The sequence below is a fragment of the Rhinolophus sinicus genome, linkage group LG10, assembly GCF_036562045.2.
Source record: "Rhinolophus sinicus isolate RSC01 linkage group LG10, ASM3656204v1, whole genome shotgun sequence".
Classification (NCBI taxonomy): domain Eukaryota; kingdom Metazoa; phylum Chordata; class Mammalia; order Chiroptera; family Rhinolophidae; genus Rhinolophus; species Rhinolophus sinicus.
Window position 1 is genome coordinate 104,653,237 of NC_133759.1, and position 20,475 is coordinate 104,673,711.

Genomic DNA, 20,475 nt, shown 5'->3' on the forward strand with positions numbered 1-20,475 from the left:
CCCTATCTCTGTGTTTTTTTCTGTGTTAGCTTCTGTTATCGGCTGAATTGTGCCCCCTCCCCCCCAAAAAAAAATTCAAAGTTTAAAGACCTAACTCCCAGTACCTCAGAATGTAACTGTGTTTTGTGATAGTCTTTAAAGTAAAATGAGGTCACACAGATGGGCCCTCATCCAATAGGCCTGGTGTCCTTATGAGAAGAGATTAGAACACAGACATAGAAGGGAGACCAGTGAAGACACTGAAAGAAGATGGCCATCTGCAAGCCAAGGAGACGGGCCTTAAAAGAAATTCACCTTGCTGACACTTTGCTATCAGCCTCCAGAACTGTGGAAAAATAAATTCCTGTTGTTTAAGCCACCTAGCCTGTGAGGCTGTTATGGCAGGCCCAGCAAACTAATACAGCTCCCTTCTCAGGCAGATGCTTCCCACACAGAGACAGTATGGCCCCCGCAGTTCCAGGCATGTATCCCCAGCCCAGCAACCTCAATAGTCTGTTTTCCCTAACAAATCTAACAAGAATCCCAGAATTGAGTCTCATTGGCCTGACTTGGGTCACATGTACATTTCTGAGCCAATCCCTGTGACCAGGGTGATGTAAAAAGCTGATGGGCCAGACTTGAGTCATGTGCCTACCCCTCAAGTCTAGCTGGACTCAGCCAAACCACATGGCCTGAGAGCAACAGTGAGTGGTGGTCCCCTGGGGATGCTCAGGGCAAAGGGGACAGCAGGTGAAATAGAAGGGATTTCTATCTGCTAATCTACCCCCACCCACAATCCATCCTCCACTGAGCTGCCCAAGAGCTCTTTCATTTTAAATCAGACCACTGCATGCCCTCCTGCAATAAGGTTTCATTATCTGGCCCTGCCTGCCTCTCCTTCATTTCTCCTCTCGGGACATACCCACCTCTGTAGCTCCTGGCATGTGGCAGGCACCCTCAATCTGGGGGGCTTTGTGTTGCTATTTCCTCTACCTCAAAAACTTCTCTACTCCCTCCTCAATACCCAGATTTAAAAATCCCTCTCTCTGGTACTTCTTCCTCTTTGAAGCAGACTCTCTTCATTCCTAAGCAGAGCTGGAGAGCATGATGGTAAAAGGCAAGACAGACCTCCTGGGTGCACATCTGTTTACTGTGTGACCTCAGGGAAGTTGCTTACATTTCTGTGCCTCCATTTTTTTTTTCAGAATCTAGCTCCTAGGGTTGTTGGCAGACAGAAACGACTTCATACATGGGAAGCACTTGGAACAGTGTCTGGTGAACAGAGAATGGCTAGTAAGTGTTGGCTATTATGGCCTTGTATCGTTTGAACACACCCCTACTGGAAACCCCTATGGAGCCTGGGCTCTCCTCATCCCAGTGGGTTCCTGGGGCTCCGTAGGTGTGCTGTTTCTCCAGCACAGCGAAGGTATTCATAATTTTGAAACCCTAAGTGAGGGAGGGAGAGTGAGGGAGCGAGTAACCGAGCAAGTGAATGCACACAAAGGAAGAGCACACGGAACAAAGGATGGAACAACATCCTCCCTCTTGAGCTAACCTTCACCTGTCCCTGGACGGGGTCACTTCTGAGCCAATCCCACCCCGTTCTCCTCAAAGCCATTTTCCTCCTACGCCCCCCTCCTCCGTCATTCAGCTGAAGTTCAAGTGCAAACCACCAGGAAAACCCCAAGAACGTTCATCGGATAAATCACCCGATTACTAATCAGGCCCACCCATCCCCCGTTAACCACTATTTTCCCTGCGAAAAGTAAACATGCCTCCTCCCCACCACCTGACAGCAAAGCCATTAAACCCAGGAAGGGTGTGGCTCCACGGCTGCCCAGAAACAACTTGAAAGTGGAAAAATACGGTGGATTCAGTGATTCAGTGGTCGTTAAGATAGCCAAAATGTTTGGTTTCAGTTTTGACGGAACTGGTCCTCTCCCCTATTTTGTCTCTTCAAAGGTCGGAGGGGTGGAGTCTCAGACGACACCTGAACAGGTTTGATGTCTTTGTGTCCCCCAGGTAAATCTGGCAAGCCCTTGGGTTTCTTCCTGATTTTCCCCCTTCCCATGGGGCTGGGCCTGGAGATTCCCAGACGTTCTGACACAGACAGGTGGGCCCGAACAGCGCCCCCTGGAGGAAGCCAAGGAGGCCCTCAAGAAACCAGGAAGCACGGCCCCCAGCACTGGGGCGACACATTTGGCTCTGGCTTCTGGCAGCCAAGGCAGAAAGAGAAACACATCAGGTTGCATAGTTTTCATTCTCCGACAACAGAAAGCATGTTCAAACCTCGGCAGAGACAACATTTTTACTGGAACCAGGCTCCAGAAGGAATGTATTGGGGTGCTGCAGGGATAATGGACACTGGGTGACATGGTGGGTGATTCCAGCAACTGCAGTTTCATTTGTCCCCACATTGGTTCCTTCCCTCTCAGAACAAACACCTACTGAGTCTGCATGCTGGGGTCCAGGGCCACAGAGAAGGCATGACACTCTCCGTGCAGCCTGAGGCGACCGGTTCTCTCCCTTTTCCTTCAGCACTGAGGATGCTCACTCCTCAGGTATCACCTCCACCCACCCATCAGAAACAACCACGACAGCAGTGTCATTCTAAGGGTTGGATCGGACTTCCGCCCTTGCTTCCAGAATGGAATCATTTGGAGAGGAGATGGCACCAGGAGAAGCCCACACACACCGGTGGCCCTTACTCCCAACAATCGGCCTCCCACTTTGTCTTTGCTAATAGAACCCCCATCTTGGTAGGGTGTCTACCTCTGGGGGACATGTGATCCATCTAAGAAAGCCAGGGTACTCTCATTCCCCTTTATTTGATTAAATATTCACTTTCCCATCCCTTGCAGCTAAGGAGGACCATGTGAACTAGTTCTGTCAAAGGGATGTCTGCTAAGGCCTCTGGGAAAGTTCTTTCCTCCTTAATAAATGGAAAGGCCCTACTTTCTGCCTTGTACACTGGGAAATCATGATTCTCTGAGCTCTGGCAGCTATCTTAAGACTATGAGGTGACAGACTGGATTCTTAAATGAAATACATGGAGGATGGCAGAATAAAGAGAGTCCTTGATGTTAACCTTGACTCATTTAACCAACCTGGGATCAGCTGACTGCCTGCGGGTACCTAGTGTAAGATTTTTTTACTTCTCACACTCCTGCTACTTGGTTATTCTATTACTTACAGTTAAACACATCCTAATTAATACACAACGTAAGAAAATTCAGTCCTTAACCCTACCCTACCCTTAAGCTAAATCCAAACCTGACCTCCAACCTAACCATAAACCTGAACTCAACCCATCCCAACCCTTACCCTAAACTCAACCATAAATGTAACCTAACCCTAACCCTAAGCCTAATCCTAAACTCAAACCTAACACTAAAACTAAACCTAACACCGACCCTAAACCTAAACTCAACCTAATCCCTAGCACTAACCATAACCATAATCTTAATCCTAACCACAAACCTAACCCTATCATTGTCCCTAAACATAAGCCTAACCCTATTTTAAAAAGAAAAAGAAAGAAAATTCAGTCCTGAGGGCTTCCAGTCAAGATGGTGGAGTAGGTAAACACTGTGCTCACCCCCTCCCACAACCACACCAAAATTATAAACTACAACAATTATAAACTAAACTACAGAACATCCATCGTTGAGAATCACCTGAAGTCTAGCTGAACAGAATTCCTATAATTAAAGATATACAGAAGCAGCCATGTAGAGACTGGTGGGAGGGCAGAGATGTGGAATGGACTGGTCCCACACCCACGTGTGGCAGTGAAAAATTAGAGGGATATCTCAGCTGTGGAGGTCCCCACTGAGGAACGAGGGATGCCAGCCCCACACCAGACTCCCCAGCCCATGGTTCCAGTGCTGGGGAGAGAAGTCCCCATAACTTCTGGCTGTAAAAACCAGAGGAGATAGTGACTGAGTAAGACTAGGGCTGCTGGAGTCCCAGCTGGTCCTCTTAAAGGGCCCACACACGGACTTACTCACTGACAGACTCACTTGTTCTGAGCTCCAGTACTGAAGCAGTAGCTCAAAAGGCACCAGGGACATACAGAGAGAAACTGAATTGTCTGGCTTCAGGCCGAGGGCTGGAGGGGCAACTTTCTCCCAGACATAAGTGCTGGCAAGAGCCATCGTTTCTTTGTTGAACCTTCCCCACACCCAGCCTGCACACTCAGACGGGTACCATAGCTGAGTCTCCATCAACGTGGCTAATGCCATTGGCCACCCCCCTCCCCCCCCAGTGATTCCCTGAGACCTTGCCCCACCTAACTTTTGGGCACACCCAAGCTGCTTCCAGTGGCTTTTTCATACAAATGACCTATCTTGGTTAATGCTGTGGACTTTCCTAAAATATCTCAAAGGTTCACAAACCCCAAACAAGCAGCATCTGGCGTCACATGCCTGTACCTTTTGCTAAGCAGCCCCCAACAAAGCACTAGCAGCAGCCAGCCTCAGTTCACAGCTTAGCCTCTCCCAGGCACCTCCAGCTGAGCTTGACCTGCAGCAGAGACCCTCCCAAGGGGCCCCAGAACCAACACACCCTGTGGCCAGCTTCAGACCACACCAGAGCACCACCCAACCACCTCCACAAATGACACACTAAAAGGGCAGACTGGGCAGGCACCACTAAAGCAAATCCTGCTCCACAGATTCAGCCCTTGCACAACAGTTCCTCCACTGAAGTCAAAGACAGTCCTCACAACCAATCAGCCTGAGGGTCAATCCCACCTATTGATGTGTCAACAGCAATCAAGGCTCATCTACAACAGGAGGACACACACAAGCCACACAGGGGACACATCCAAAGTACCCAGTTCAGGTGATGAGGGAGACTGCACCACTGGGCCCATAGGACACTTACTACATAAGGCCACTCTTCTAAGACCAGGAGACATAGCAAGCATCTCTATTTAATACATAGAAACAAACAGGGAGGCAACCAAAATGAGGAGACAAAGAAACATGTCCAAAATGAAAGAACAAAACAAAGCTCCAAAAAAATAGCTAAAGAAAATGGAGACAAGCAATCTACCAGACAGAGTTCAAAACTGGTTATAGGTATGCTTAATGATCTCAATGAGAACTTCAATAAAGAGACAGGAAACACAAAAACAGAGACAGAAAACATAAAAAAGAACCAATCAGAAATGAAGAATACAATGAGTTAAATGAAGAATATACTAGAGGGAATCAATTGTAGATTAGATGAAGCATAGGATCGAATCAGCAATTTGGAGATAACGTAGCAGAAAATACCCAATCCAAATAGCAAAAAGGAAAAAGAATCCCAAAAAATGAGGGTAGTTTAAGAGACCTCTGAGACAACACCTCGCATGCCAATATTTGCATTATAGGGGTACCAAAAGGAGAAGAGAGAGCTCAAGGAATTGAAAATCTATTTGAAGAAATAATTGCGGGAAACTTCCTAACCTGGCAAAGGAAATAGACATACATATAAGCCCAGGAAGCACAGAGTTCCAAATGAGATGAATCCAAAAAGGCCCACACCAAGACATATCATAATTAAACTGCCAAAGGTTAAAAACAAAGAGAGAATCTTAAAAGCAGCAAGAGAAAGGCATTAGTTATCTACAAGGGAGCTCCCATAAGACTGTCAGTTGATTTCTCAACAGAAACTTCTTAGGCCAGAAGGGTTTGGCAGGAAATATTCAAAGTGATGAAAAGCAAAGACCTGCAACTAAGATTACTCTACCCAGCAAGGTTATCATTTAGAATCAAAGAATAGATAAAGAGCTTCCCGGACAAGAAAAATCTAAAGGATTTCCTCACCACCAAACCAGTATTATGAGAAATGTTAAAGGGACTTCTTTTAGAAGAAGAAGAAAAAAATCAAACATATGAATAATAAAAGGGCAATAACGACATAGTTATCAACAATTACTTTAAATATAAGTGAATTAAATATCCCAATCAAAAGACACTGGGTGGCTGAATGGATAAAAAAACAAGACCCTTATATATACTGCCTACAACACATATACTTCAAATCAAAAGACACACACAGACTGAAAGTAAAGGGATAGAAAAGATATATCATTAAATGGAAATGGAAAAGAAAAAAAAAAGAAACTGACATAGCAATACTTACACCAGACAAAATATATTTTAAAACAAAGGCTATAGACTTTTAAACAAAGGACCCAGTAATCCCACTTCTGGGTATTTATCCAAAGAAACCCAAAACACTAATTTGAAAAGACATGTGCATCTATGTTCACTGCAGCATTATTTATGATAGCCAAGATATGTAAGCAACTTCAGTGTTCATCAATAGATAAATGGATAAAGAAGTGGTACATATATATAATGAAATATTACTCAGCCATAAAAAGAAATGAAATCTTGCCATCTGCAACAACATGGATAGACCTATAGGCTATTGTGCTGAGTGGAATAAGTCAGAGAGAGAAAGACAAATGCCATATGATTTCACTTATATGTGGAACGTAAAGAGCAAAATAAACAAACAAACAAAACAGAAACAAAGTCATAGACACAGAACATTTTGATAGTTGCCAGATTGGGGGCTGGGGGAAGGGGGGAACTGGGTGAAAGAGGGGAAGGGATTAAGAAGTACAAATTGGTAGTTATAAAATAGTCATGGGGATGTGAAGTACAGCATAGGAAAATATAGTCAATAATGTTGTAATAACTATGTATGGTGTCAGATGAGTACTAGATTTAGCGGGGCAATCATTTGTAAGTTATATAAATGTCTAATCACTATGTTGTACACCTGAAATTAATAAATATTGTATGTCAACTGTAACTGAAAAATTGAAGAAGAAAAAAAAGTTTAAAAAGGAAAAGAAAATTCAGTCCTGGAGAGAACACAAGGGGTTGTGAAAAGAAAGTACACGTTGGAGTAAAATGATTCTGGCTTTCATCTTGGTTCTCACATTCATTTGCTAAGCGTTCTTTGAAAGTCATTTTTACCTCTCTTATGCCCATTTCCTCACTGGATTATTGTAAAGATGACAGGGGAGACTAGATGTGAAAGTGCTGCCACACTTTCTGTCTGGCCGCCTGCCTGCCGATCTTTCACTCCACTTTCCCTAGCATCTAGAGGCATGTTTAGGACATGCTAGGCATCCGATAAAGCTTTGTTGAACAATGGAATCAATTCCTTTCCTTCCTCTTGTGAAATAAGGTGTCAGTGGTGTATTGGTTTTCTAGAGCTGCCATAATCAACTACCACAGACGAGTTGGCTAAAACAACAGAAGTTTATTTTCTCCCAGTTCTGTAGCCTGGAAAGTCAAGTTCAAGGTGTTGGCAGGTTTGGTTTCTTCTGAGGCCCCTTTCCTTGACTTGCAGATGGCCACCGTCTTCCTCTGTCTTCACATGGTCTTCCCTCAGTGTGATCGTATCACGGGTGTCTTTCTGTGTGTCCAAATTTCCTTTTCTTGTGAGAACACCAGTCATACTGGATGGGGGCCCACCCTAACAACCAACCCCCTTTTAACTTAATCACCTCTTCAAAGGCCCTGTCTCCAAATACAGTCCCATTCTTAGGGACTGGGAGTTAGGGCTTCCACATATGAATTGGAGGTGGGGGGACACACAATTCATCCCACAACAATTTGTTATTGCCAGATTTGCTCCCACTTGTTAATTCAGATATTCCCTCCACTCTCTGCATGACCACTGGTCATCTGGGCCTCACTGGAATGTTTGATATGAAGTTTATTTTGCTAAATGTTATAACATTCATTTAACAAATACCAGAGCAGCTCTTTGTTCTGTTTTTTCCAAAGTACTTTCCCTATCTATAGTCCCGCTACCTCATACGTAGTGGTCTCATTCCGAATATGAGAAAACGAAAGCTTAGAGAGGTGAACTGACTTTCCCAAGGTCATTTGCTAATAGTTGGATCAAAGGACAAGAGGCTTCTGAGGATGAGCCCTGGCATCTCCGCACTGCCCATTGGGGAGTGTGGTGGTGGTGGTGGTAGGGGCAGGGGGTCAGGGGTCATCTCTGAGGAAACTCTGAGACAACCCATCACCTCCTACCCCTCCCTTCTCTTGCTCCAATCACACATCACGTCCCAACACATGTGCCCTCTTGTTCGGACGGGCTGTGCCTCTGCAGAGATGCCCTTCCCTACACCTCAGTGTTCACGATCCCTTCAGCAATGCCCCCTCCTCCTTTCTCTGTCATCTCCAAGCACAGTCCTGACCTCGAGTTAAAACTGTCCAGCTCCTGAGGCCTCCCCCTCAGGCCAGAAGCATTTCCTGTTGCTTGTTTCTCCACACTGGGCAGTGCAGGGCTTGGCAGAGCCTTGCTGCCCAGCAAACATGGCTCCGAAATGACATGAAGCTGTGCAGAGAGATGGCAGCCTGTTCCCATGGGGAGGGAATGTTTTGGAAGAATCATGTTTTAGAGATGGGGGGAAGGGAGCATTAACTGAGGGGGTGTGGTCCAAGGCTGTGGGGAGGGGCCAAGTGATGAAGGAGGGCTGCAGCGGCCACAGGTCTCCAGGAGGGTGGGGATTCAGCTTGCACACAGACCTTCCCCACCCTAGAAAAACAGGAAGCCGGCTCTATGTCCTGTCTCTGAGCCAAAGGAGAGGGTGTCCACACCTGAGCATCCCCTATGCAACCTCCTTGGCCGAGGACAGGGAAAATATCATTTTCCTGCCAAAGAGAAGGCCTAGCTAGCTTTTGGTAGAGAAATAATGACATCCAGTGGATATCCATGCCATCCTCAGACTCGGGCAATGGCTTCCCCAGCCAGGAGGCCTTCCAGAGCCGGGACAGCAAGGCACAGAGGATTGAGCACAGGAAAGCTGAGCTCTGACCCTGATTCTGCCTCCTAGCTGTGTGACCCTGTGTGAGTCACTTCCCCGCCCTGGGCTTCTGTTTCCTCCGTGGAAACGGAGGGACTCCGAAAGCACTTGTTGTGAACTGTTAAGCAGGTAAGTGTTCTCCTACTACCAGAACTTGGGTTTCGTGCTAACAGTGGGTGTGGGGCAGTGCCACAAACAAGAAGGGCAAATGTTAGAATCAGACAGCCCCGGGCTCGAATGCCAAACTCCCGAATGAATAACCAGAAGTGAGGAACCATCTCCCTGAGCACGTAGTTCGTGGCTGTTACCAACCCCCAGTGGGAGACCCTGTGGGTGCACAGGTGATAGGATTCCTGGAATATGGGAAGGCGGGTGTGTCCCCACACCAGGGGCTCGGGGAGGGCTATGCTGGCTGTCAGCACCTGAGGAAAGCGGAGGAGAGGTTCCTGAGAGGGCTCCAGCCAGCCTCTAGCCATGTCCAGGGGGTGTGGTTGAGATCTCACAGGGCTCCAGGCCAGTGCCAGACGGGGGTCAAGGACACTGTGTGACAGAACAGTCATCAGGCTGGAGAGAAGGGACAGAAGCTGGGGGAGAAGCGGACTGTGCACCCCCCGCCCCATCCCACCAAGAGGAGGGAGGGACCATCAAGCCTGATCATGACTGAATTGTAAACCCAATCAATACAACTGACATCACTGACCAGGAGTGAGGCAGGCTGGGAAATAAGCAGATGAAATGGTCTGCCATGAGGCACATGGGGGAGCTCAGAAATCAGAGCTGTCAGCCTGTGTTCTAGAAACAAAGCTGCATTTTCACATGCCTGGAAAATGAATAATCTTGATGGAGGCAGAGTATGTGAAACTAGTCGGCCCCTGAGAGAGGTTGCCCGCCTCCCTGTTTCCTTCTCTCTCCACGAAATTAGCTCCTGAGTATGTAGCACCGCCCCACTCCCCTCCCCAGTTACGTAGGGCTGCAGGTGACTGTGTACTGAGGCAGCCGTCCTGTTCATCCATTTCCTGGAGGAAAGAAAACAGGTAGGTAAGCCTGACCCCTCAGAGCGCAGCCCCAGCCATGGCAGGAGACAAAATCTCAGTACCTACTAATAGTCTTCTCCAATGGCCCAGCCAACCTACAAGGGAACTGTCACACACACCCTTCCCCTCTCCACCCCCCCACTTCACAAAGAGGGAAGCAGCAGCCCTGCCAGGTGTGTGATGTTCCCCAAGTCGCACAGGTAGGAAGGTGAGGGGCTGCAGTTTGAACCTGACCTCTGGCCACTGCCTCCCAACAAGGACTCTGGATGGTGTTTGCAAGGCCTGCTGCCTGCGGCTTCACAGTGAAACAGAAGGAGTTAACCGTTTATTCAGCAAGTGTTGCATGCCATGCTCCGTGCTTTACTTCATTATCTTGTGTACTACTCACGAAATTCCTATGAACTACCCTTCCCTCTCCTCAGGTCCCCTCCCATTTTGCAGATGAGGAAACTGAGGCTCAGGAAGGTTATCTATGCCTCGCTATGCGTCACTCAGCAGTCAGTGGCTAGGCCAGGACTGGGTCTGCAGATGCCAACGTCCTCACGCATAACCACTCTGTGACTCCAGGTGAGGCCGTCACACTGTAACATGAGCCAGGTAACACCTTGACAGGTAACACTGTACGCACTGCAGATCTTTCAGGCCTCCACTGTGACTTTCAGCTGCTTTCCTCATCACTTTCACGAAATCTGGCATATCCTTACGTTGTACACAAGAGAACGCGTCGTTTCTCTTCCCTTCTTGATTAGCTCTGTGACATTAGACAAGGGCTCTAATTCTCTGGGCCTTAGTGTTCTCATGTATCGAATGGGGCCTGTAAGTCCCATTTACAAAACTGCTGTGAGCTGCTGTTTTCATCCCAAATCCCTCTCCTCCCTCAGCACACCTGTGAGGTGCCCTCCCTCTCCCCCCTTCCCCCCAGCTTGGACTCCAGCCACCAACTCTCCCGTCCTGGCTCTTAACACGGGCCCCTGCAACAGGCCAGAACATCTGCCTGAGGACGCCACAGAACTCTGCCCTGAGCCAAGGTCCTGCCAGCAGAGAGTTTAAACAAACAGAGCTGGGCAGAAATGCAATGGCCCCGCGGTTGTAAAGGGCTGTGCCTCATGCTCACGGGCTCAGGTTTCATGATAATCCTGATGATGGTTCTCCTGAGGAGGATTAGGAAGAAAATAGTAGGGGGCTCTCGGAGGGGAGGAAAAAAATGGCCGTGGACCCAAGGCAAACACTGCCAAGGAAGTGGCCCCAGACGGTCAATAAAGTGAAGATCGGGGGGGAGGAGGGCAGTGATTGGGGCACTGGAGGAAAGGAAACGTGGGGCTCTTTCCAAGTCTTCTAGTGCCTAAGTCAGACCTTCACTGGCGAGCAATCTTTCCACTAAATTTGTGGAGAAAGACCACCGGCCACCCCAGTCCACTGTGGTCAGAAGCTGGGAGGGGCCTTGATGGGAGGTTGGGCAGCTCAAATGCCCTTGGAGGGAAAGCAGGAAAGCAGGAAGGACATAAATGCAACAGCAGAACACCCATGAGGAGCCGTGCCAGAGGACACTCAGCCTCGGTGCTGGGAAGGCAATAGGGAGTGAGGGGGATTGCGGCTGGGGACGGCTGGGCCTGAGCCGCCAGCGCCTGCCACGCTCTGCCGGGCAAGAATGCGGGCCCAGTACTGCCAGTCTTCGCATTTTTTTTTTTTAAGAGAAGTAGGAAAGAACGGATTTTGTTTTTTAATGTGCAGGTTCCTGATTTTTAAACATTGGCAACTAATTCAAATGTTTTTTGAAGTACTATGTGGGCCAAACAAAATATATCTGCAAGCCAAATTTGACTCACAGGCCACAGGTTTGCAATTGCTGAAGTTTTGTGTCATGGCAAAGGCAGTTGCATCTGCCTGGATTCAAACCCCAATTCTCCCATCTGCTGGCAGGGTGACCTTGCCTCTCTGAGTCTCAGTTGTTTCATCTATAAAATGGGTATAATAGAAGCATCTAGTTGATACGATATTTGAGAAAATTATATAAAATTATGGCATGGGAATTCCTTGGCATAATGCCCAGCACATATTAAGCCTCTAGAAATGTTCACTGTTATTAATAATGCACCCAGGGGGATGAAGACAGACCAGGAGCAGTGGACAAAGAAGGTGGCCAGGAAACAGACGAAGCAGGCGAAACGGGGCCAAGTCTGAACATGCCAATCACGTATTCCCTGTTTTGCTGTGTCAGGAATGGCCCTTAAGGAATTCTTGTCACAAACTGGCATGAGAATTCTGAACAGGTTAGACAGTGACCTGAAGGGTGGTGGCCTCCACTGTCCCTCTAACTCTGTCTAGAACGTCACCAGACAGACAACTTCTAGATTGTTACAGAGCAAAAAGGGGTTAGGGAGGGTGCCCTGCAGAAGGGAAAGTGGCGGCCCAGTTCGGTGGCTCGGCCTCTGCCCAGCTGTGTGACGTTAGCTGTGTCATTTCTTCTCCCTCTGAGACTCCATTTACCCACCTGTAAAATGGATGACAACAGCGACCTCTCAGGGTCCTGGTGTGAACGGGAATAACGCAGTTTAGGGCCTGGGACAGAGCTCAGGTTCCACAAATGGGGGCTGCCAGCAGTGGTTATCGTCATTGTAGTTTTTATTAATGGGGCGACAGAAGCACTTGCCTGACCAGCATCCACTGACCTCTCTTCAAGAAAACTATGAAGAGGCCAGACCAAGAAGTCCTGCCCAGTAGTTTCAGCTAATTGAGCTGAGCAGGCCCTGTCCCTCTGGGATTTAAATAGGAAAATATCATGTAGAATCAGAAAACTGGTAGCAGAAAAAAAAAAGATGCAGAAGAAACAGAAGGGGACACTGGAGCAACAGAGTGAGTCTGGGTAAACTCCTGCTAAGAGGGACTTGCAGCTCACCTTGCCCAGGACACCTGCCCAATTCCTGACCTCACTGCACCCACAGCAGAGCCAGGAGTCAGGCCCCGGCTGCTGACCCAGGGTCCTGGCTCCTGAAGGGGGTGGGGTGCAGCACAGAGAGCCCGGGCTTCTGCTGTCAGCCTCAACCTGACCTTGCCCAAGGAAAGGCATGTTTTAGAGCCTCCCCAAGCAGGAGAACTAGAACCTTGTTAGTGACAGTCACTGTCCAAATGCCGGCTGGGAGGGGCCTGGCCTCTGGCTGGAAGACCTTTGCCTCCAAAGGCACTTTTGGAGCCTCAGACCATGAGGACTTCACGTTTCCTTTCTTCCCAAGGGAGACTCTGCAGTCGGGATACCTTTACGGCCAAACTCGCCTCCTGGGGCTACCCCAGAAATCTCATGGAGGGCATTGCAAAAACAATACACGAAACCTTGTTCCTGGAATAACAAAGCCACAGTGCTCCTGATTTGAGGGTTGGGTAGCTTTTCTTGGGGGGTGGGGGTTGGGGTGGGGGAAGGGGTAGAGAAGGAGGAGGTCAAGGTTATGTATTTGAAATGAAATTATGCTGACCAAGACTCAGGGAAAAGAGGCCGAGGCCAACTTCGCCTGCCTGAATTCTGCTCCGCAGCAGACAGGGAGCAGCAACACTACATCACATGGCCTTGAATTTCACACACACGCTCTAGGGCCTAAGCCTCCGTGATCAGCGCCGTGGGCCGTGAGTGTGACAATCAGTTTGTCCAGCCGCCAAGGGAGACCCAGGCAGTAGGGCCGGACCTCCTCTGTGGCAACCCAGAGAACTGTGTGTACGTCAGCCCACCGAGCAGGACTTGGGTGCAGCCCCCCACATTCATGGAGCCCCCACTCCATGCTGCACACTGTCCTCGATGCCCTTACACGGATGGTCACATTCGTTCTCCGACAGCAAATGAGTCTCTTGACACATATTAAAGTTATAAAATAAGGTTGCACATGAAGCCAGGACAGAGTGAAATTGCAGGCAATTTACAATTCCGATTCACCATTTTCTCTTCTCATTCTTCCCCCCTCTCACCTTCCCATAGTTGTTTAAGAGCAGAATCGTTTGAATGACTGAGTAATGGCATTTGGACTTTTCTCTTGCCTCCCTTGACCAGTTTGGTGGTTCTCAAGCTCTAAACAGGTGTAAGAATTACAAGCAGTGGGTCACATAGCACATCCTCACGCACTGTACTGAATTCACACTTTAAGGGTTTTCAAGAGTCTTTGACTGGTTTTTCACTTCAACTGCTCACCTGGAATCTGAGTGCCACAAAAGGGGGAACCCTACGGTGCCCTGACAGTTCTGGAATTTGTAGGTTTGTTCATGCAACACACATTTATCAGTACCTGTGATCTGGGCTGGGGACACAGAGATGACCAAGGGAGGATCCTGGTGTGAAGGAAGTCAAATGCCCTCTGGGAACTCAGGCTGGGCTGGCTTCATCTCATTTAATGCTCAGAGCAGATGGAATGATTAGAAAGAAGAGACTTGTCCGCGGTCACCCGGCAAATGAAGAGCAGCGATAAGATTTGAACCCAAACCCTCTGACCCCAAAGGTGGACTCTTCCCCTCTATAACACTGAGGAGAAAGATAAGGCAGGGGACATGTCGTTCCTGCCCAGTGGACTGGGGAAGAGTTGACGTTTGCGCTGACCCTTGTCATTTGCCATGGGGAAAAGACATGCCTGGTGGCAGATGCAGTGGACACTGGGTTTTGTCTTCCAGGGCTCCCCTCCCGTTCTTTTTGGACCTCAGCACTTTGGGGATCTGCTTGCCTTCCCTTCTCAGTCCATGTGGTTTGTGTGGGGTACCCCAAAACCTGGCTTCAGGGTGGCTATGTGACTCAGGTCTGACCAATCAGAGCATCGCATGCCTCTGACCACAGTGATGGGTTTAAGTGTGGGCACATGACCCAATCTGAGCCAAGGGGACTTAATTCTAGGACTCTGCAGGCCTACTCTTTGCTCCACCAGAAATACTCAGAGGACAGAACATGCTCCTGGGTTTGCTAGCAGCGATCTGGTCAGCATGTGGGAAGAGAGCCTGTCTTTAAATGAGACCACGAGAGAGGAAAGCAAGACAGGGAGGTAGAGTCATCACCCGGAGCTGATGACACTGTTTGAGGCTCCCAGTTCCAGCCATTCCTGAAGCCAGCCCATTCCTGGGCTTATGTGTAACTGAGCCAACACATGCCCTTCTCTGTGTAAGCCACTTCGAATTGGGCTTCTATCCTGAGATCTACAGAGTGAGGAGAGGAGGACGGGGAAGAAGTGGTGTTGATGTGGACCTCGGCGTCACTAGTCAGCTGGGGACGCAGAAGTCAAAATTACTTTTTCATCTCTACTGAACACACTTTACAGGTTGGTCCATAAGAAGGCAGGATAATAGAACCTCAAGAGCTTTAGCGAATCTCCTGTGGTTGCAACTTTGATGAGGAAACTGGGGCTCAGAGAGCTGAAGCACTTAGGCCCAGAGTGCCAGACAGCTAGCAGGTCCTTCGAGGGGGCTGCTGGGGGAACAGTTATGGAAGAGGTTGGCTTGGATGTGGGCGCAGGGGCAGGACCCAGGTCCTGGGCTGGGAGAAGGAAGCGGCGGGGAAAGCACCTGGCAGGAGGCCTTGGGCTGGGGGGGCCTGTGGAGCCAGCTTTAGAGTCAGACAGAACCGGGTTCAGGTCCCTGCTCTGCCGTTTTACTAGCACAATGATCTTGAAAGCCACTTCCTGTTCTATGCCTCAATACTACTGTTTATAAAATGAGGTCCAGTCCTTCATTTAACTATGATTCCTTGAGCTTTGTGGTTACCACGCCCCAAAATGGCCTCTGAAGAAGACAGACAAGGTCCGAGTCCTCAGAAAGTTTACATTTCTGGTGAGGCAGGTCAGAAAATATACAATTTGTTTATCATCTGCCTTCCCATGTAGGCTTCATGGGGGCAGGGATATTTGTTTGGTTAATGCCTAGCTCCTAGCAGACCTTCAATAAATGTCTTGAATAAATACCAGTAAATAGAGTAATAAAATAGTAAGTATTGTAGAGTAAATGAAATACAAAATGTGAGAGTTACACGGGGTAATTTAGATACCTAGTCAGAGAAGGCTTCTTGGAAAAGAGGGTATTTGAGCTGAGATCTGCGTGATAAGGAAGCAGCCACACAAATAGTGGGGGAAATGCATGGTAGACAGAAGAAACAGCAAGTGCAAAGGCCCTGAGGCAGGAATAAAGAATGAAAGGAAAGCCAGGTAGCTGGCGTGGGAGTGACAGAGGGAAGCGTGATACAAAACGATAGAGAGGTAGGCAGGGACTACATTGCTGCAAACAGTCACAAGGAGTTTGAACTTGATTCTAACTAAGCACCGTGGGCAGCCCTTGGAGAGTGCTGGGCAGGGCCGTGACATGATCTAACTTACGTATTCAAGACGTTGCTCTGCCCCATGTATGGTGATGGATTTCAGCAAGAAAGACAACAACGTATGTCACAACTGCTGGCACACAAAAGGTGCTCAATGAACAAGAAGCATCCACCAGTACTTCTGATGCCACATCCACAAAGGCCCACCAACGTCCATTCCAGGCCAAGAAGTGTGTTCTTTACCATCTGGGTTCTGGCACTTTCTAGCTACCCTCTCTATGCTGTGATGATCAGAGTAAAGCCAACAGACTAAGCTGGGGCGGGGGGGACATCCTCTCCTTTTGATTACAGTAACAGTCCGGGAGCAGAGGTGGGGGGGGCGGGGGTAGGAGGTGGAGTGCGAGCCTTCTGTTAAATGTTGAGTTGCTCCCAACATACTTTTCAAACATTCGTTTGCTTTTGCCCAGTCTCCTCCGTAAGAGACATGCTTTCGGATGTGTTTTGAAAAATATTCCATATGCTAATGGAATGTCACCATCTGCCAAAGAAGGCAGAGCTGTTTTTAAAGGAAAAACTATTACAGAACTGAGGTATTCACAGAGGGGCACTAAAGAGCCCAAACGTCGCTGACCTGAGGCTGACCTGGGCCGCCTCCTGTTACCAACATGAAAAGGGAGTGAGAAAATCTGAGGCCAATTACTTTCTCTCTCTCCCTCTCTCTCTTTCCCCTCCCCTTCTTGGAGACATGATGAAATTTCCTGAAACAAAAACTCGCAGCCCGTTCTATAAAATGCTTTCGCCTTTGGTGGAAAAAGCCCCGATGGTCCCTTTTATCTCCTCATTCCTGAGGCTCAGACCTGGCCCGGGTCTGTTTGTGCAGATGGGCTGCAGGGAGCGCGCCCAAGGACCCGAGGGGCAGGGGCCTGCGGCGAGGGGGGTGCGGCGCTGGCTTGGAAGACAGACGTGGGAGTGGGGTGAGGTGTCCTGCGGCCCGATGAGTGGACAGGCATTGTTTCCCAGGAGGCCCGGGCGGCTGGGAGGCCAGTGTTTGAAAAGAACGGTTTTCCAAGTTCTGCGAGCGTCACCGGGCCCCGCCAAGGCTGCGGGTTATCACGCCCCTACCTTACCGGCTGCTCTGCCTCCGCCTTGTTACTGGCTGTCTGTCCTCCTGCGCCCTCTTCCTAAATGCGAAGTCCTTCCAACTCAGTGTCAGGCCCGACGTGGCCACCGGACTACTCTCCGACACCTGCGATGTCCAAAAGCAAACCAAACGTGTCACCTCCCACTGCCTCAACCCAACCCTCCTTTCTTATCTGGGACACCAAGCGCCCTCCAGCCACTTTGGTCCAGGGGATTCCCACCTCAAGGCCTTCACATCTCCCACACCCAGCCCGGGTTGGGGCTGTCAGCTCTTCACAGCACTTATCACAATCTGAATTTATCTTGTGAACTCGTGTGTGTCTGGGCACAGGCTGTATACTTATACTATCTTTTCCTTCTGGAATGTAAGCTTCCTGAAAGCAGGGACAGTGTCTCCTCTCCATCACAGCCCCACCTAGTGGCTCATAGGAGACACACACTACACAGCGCCTCCTCCCTCCTCAACCGAGTCCCATAGTTCCTATCTCCTCAACACCCCTCAAAACCAACCCCTCACTCCCTCAGTGTTCTGCCTTATCTTGACTTCAACATTTCTCCTCTGAGTCCCGACATTAACTTTCTAAATGGTCACTCCTAGCTTAAAACCCGCCAGTGACTGCCCACTGCCACCAGGATCGAGCCGCCGCTATCAGCATGGCCCACCCGGCCGGCCCCTGGCACTCATCCTGCCCAGCTCCTTGACTCCACTACGCGGTGTGCATGGCTGAAGGCACACCGCGTACATTTATTAATGACCAAAGAATATATGCCAGAGACATACCAGTGGGAAGGGAAAAAAAATATGTGCAGAGGGCCAGTTAATGCAAGGGGGCTGCCCAGCATGAGGCCTGGCTCCTTGGGAGACTGCTGGCATCACGGCGCCTGTGGAGCAGGGAGAGGCAAGGGCACCACCCTGTTCCCTGCATCAGCGCCCAGCCCCACCCCCTCCACACATGCTGAGGACATGAAAGTCTCCCCTGTCCACGTTGGAGACACGATACTTCGCTGAGGATGGTGGCATGTTGAGGTCTCATTCTCTTCCCAGAAACACTTCCTGGGATATATAATACATTGACCGCTTTTAAAGCTGAATTATCCTTAATAACAAATGAACAAAAATAACTTGGTATAAACACGGTTCAGCTGGTCCATCTCCCTCTGTTCCACCCACTGAATAGCTCAGGCCCTGGTTACTAACTTCAGTTCTCATTGGGACAGGTCCTCCCTCGCTGGGGACCAAGTGTCAGCTCCTGCATGTCCCAAGAAGCTCAGATAGGCCCCAGGCTGCCTGAGCACATTGAACATTGTCTCATCGCCACCACCCCAAACCCTACTAACTCTTCTATCTTGCTGTTCCGGACATTCTGCTCTGTATGTTTAAATGCCCTAGCGGGAGCTACCAAGTGCCTATTACGTACCAGGCACTGTGCTACGCACTTGAGATTGTGCCGTTAATCCTTACAGTGATCTTAAAACACTGTCTCCACTTCCTCAACGAGGACGCTCAGGTTCAGGGCAGGAATGCGTTGCTTGCGGGGCCTGCTGCCAATTAGGCAGAGCTCCAATCCCAAGCTAGGTCTGCGGCCCCAACATTCATGTGCATTCCTCTGCCATCCAGTAGACGAGTGAACCCCATGGGATGGTCTCAATCAACATCCAAAGGCTGGGTGTTCTAAGTGTTCCATATCCAACCGCCAGAGCTACAGGGTGTTTGGGAGGAAAACACAGCGCCCGAGAACAGAACGGTCCATTGGATCGATGAAGGAGGGGAAGGGCAGAGGGAGCTTAAGTTGTCCTCACAAAATCTCCCCAGAACACCAGCTTTAAGCTGTTCCTAAGGCATGCATGCCCCACTACATGTGAAGTCCAGCGTTGCCACTCCCGGGTTCTCCCAGCCAAGCAGGAACATACCTACTCTGTGAAATACAATTAAGCAATTCCTGCAGACAGGATGAGCAGATGGGCCACAAGGCTGAAAGGGAGGAAACAATACAATTCTATTTATAGGCTTCTGCTTTCCAGGTTACCCTGCACGCACAGAGAAGTCACTTATGAACTGCACGATAATTCTTTCACAGGCTCCACATAACCAGTAACAATTTCAAAACACTGAATTAGGATTTCAGTGCATTTGCTGTGCAGGGTCCATCATCCCATCTTTGGGCAAGTAAATACCTAGTCATGTGCTCAAGTCATTCCACAGATGTTTACTGAGTATCTGTAGAGTTTTAGACCCAGCTTTGTACAACAAACAGGCTGGAGCTCAGAGATCTTGGAGCCCCCAGCTGGAAGACCTGGTCAACTTTAGGCTGAAATCCTGCCTTGCTTTAATGTGAACTCAATTCCAGTACAAAAGCAGGCAGCTGGTCTGAACACTCGCGTGAGTGAAGACTGTGGCCGCCAGCTCTTGGCTCCTTCCTTTTCCTTCTTTTGTCTTTTTGAATACCTCCCCTTTTTGGTCATTTTTCATAAACTATTGAGTGATTACCGTGTGCTGGTCACTTTGTCACAAGGCATATCATTTGTTCCTTTTTTCTGGAATCTCTTCTGTTCTTCAGGAGTTCAGTCGCCAAACTTGAACACAATGCTTCAACAGGTCACTATCAGAAATGCTTAACATCATGTTAGTTCAGAGGGGGAACCTGGTGCCCCAGGAATTCATTAAATAAAATAAAATCCCAACTCTACATAATGTGGATTTCTAGTTTTCCTTGAAAATGCAGACCTGCCATCACTGGGTCTGCATTCCCATAAGGCCAGATTGTCCAGAGCTGGGCCGTGTGCCCTCCAGGACTTCCACTAGTGAAACTGTCTTTTATCCCCGGGAAAGCTAAGACCCAAAAGTGGGTATTGCCACACAGCTAATTAGTAACGGGAATAGCAGCCGGACAACTCAACTTCACTTCTTAGTAACTAGAAAATAGGCCACTATAACAAAGCACACTAGTCTCTGATATAGACCGTTTCCCCGAAAATAAGGCCTAGCCAGACAATCAGCTCTCATGCATCTTTTGGAGCAAAAATTAATATAAAACCGGGTATTATAAGACCCGGTCTTATAGTAAAATAAGACCGGGTCTTATTATTAATTTTTGCTCCAAAAGATGCATGAGAGCTGATGGTCCAGCTAGGTCTTATTTTCGGGAAAACATGGTATCCAAGCTCTACAAAACCTGAGTACCTATTGATATGGGATGAATTCGTAGCTGTGAATTCCCTGC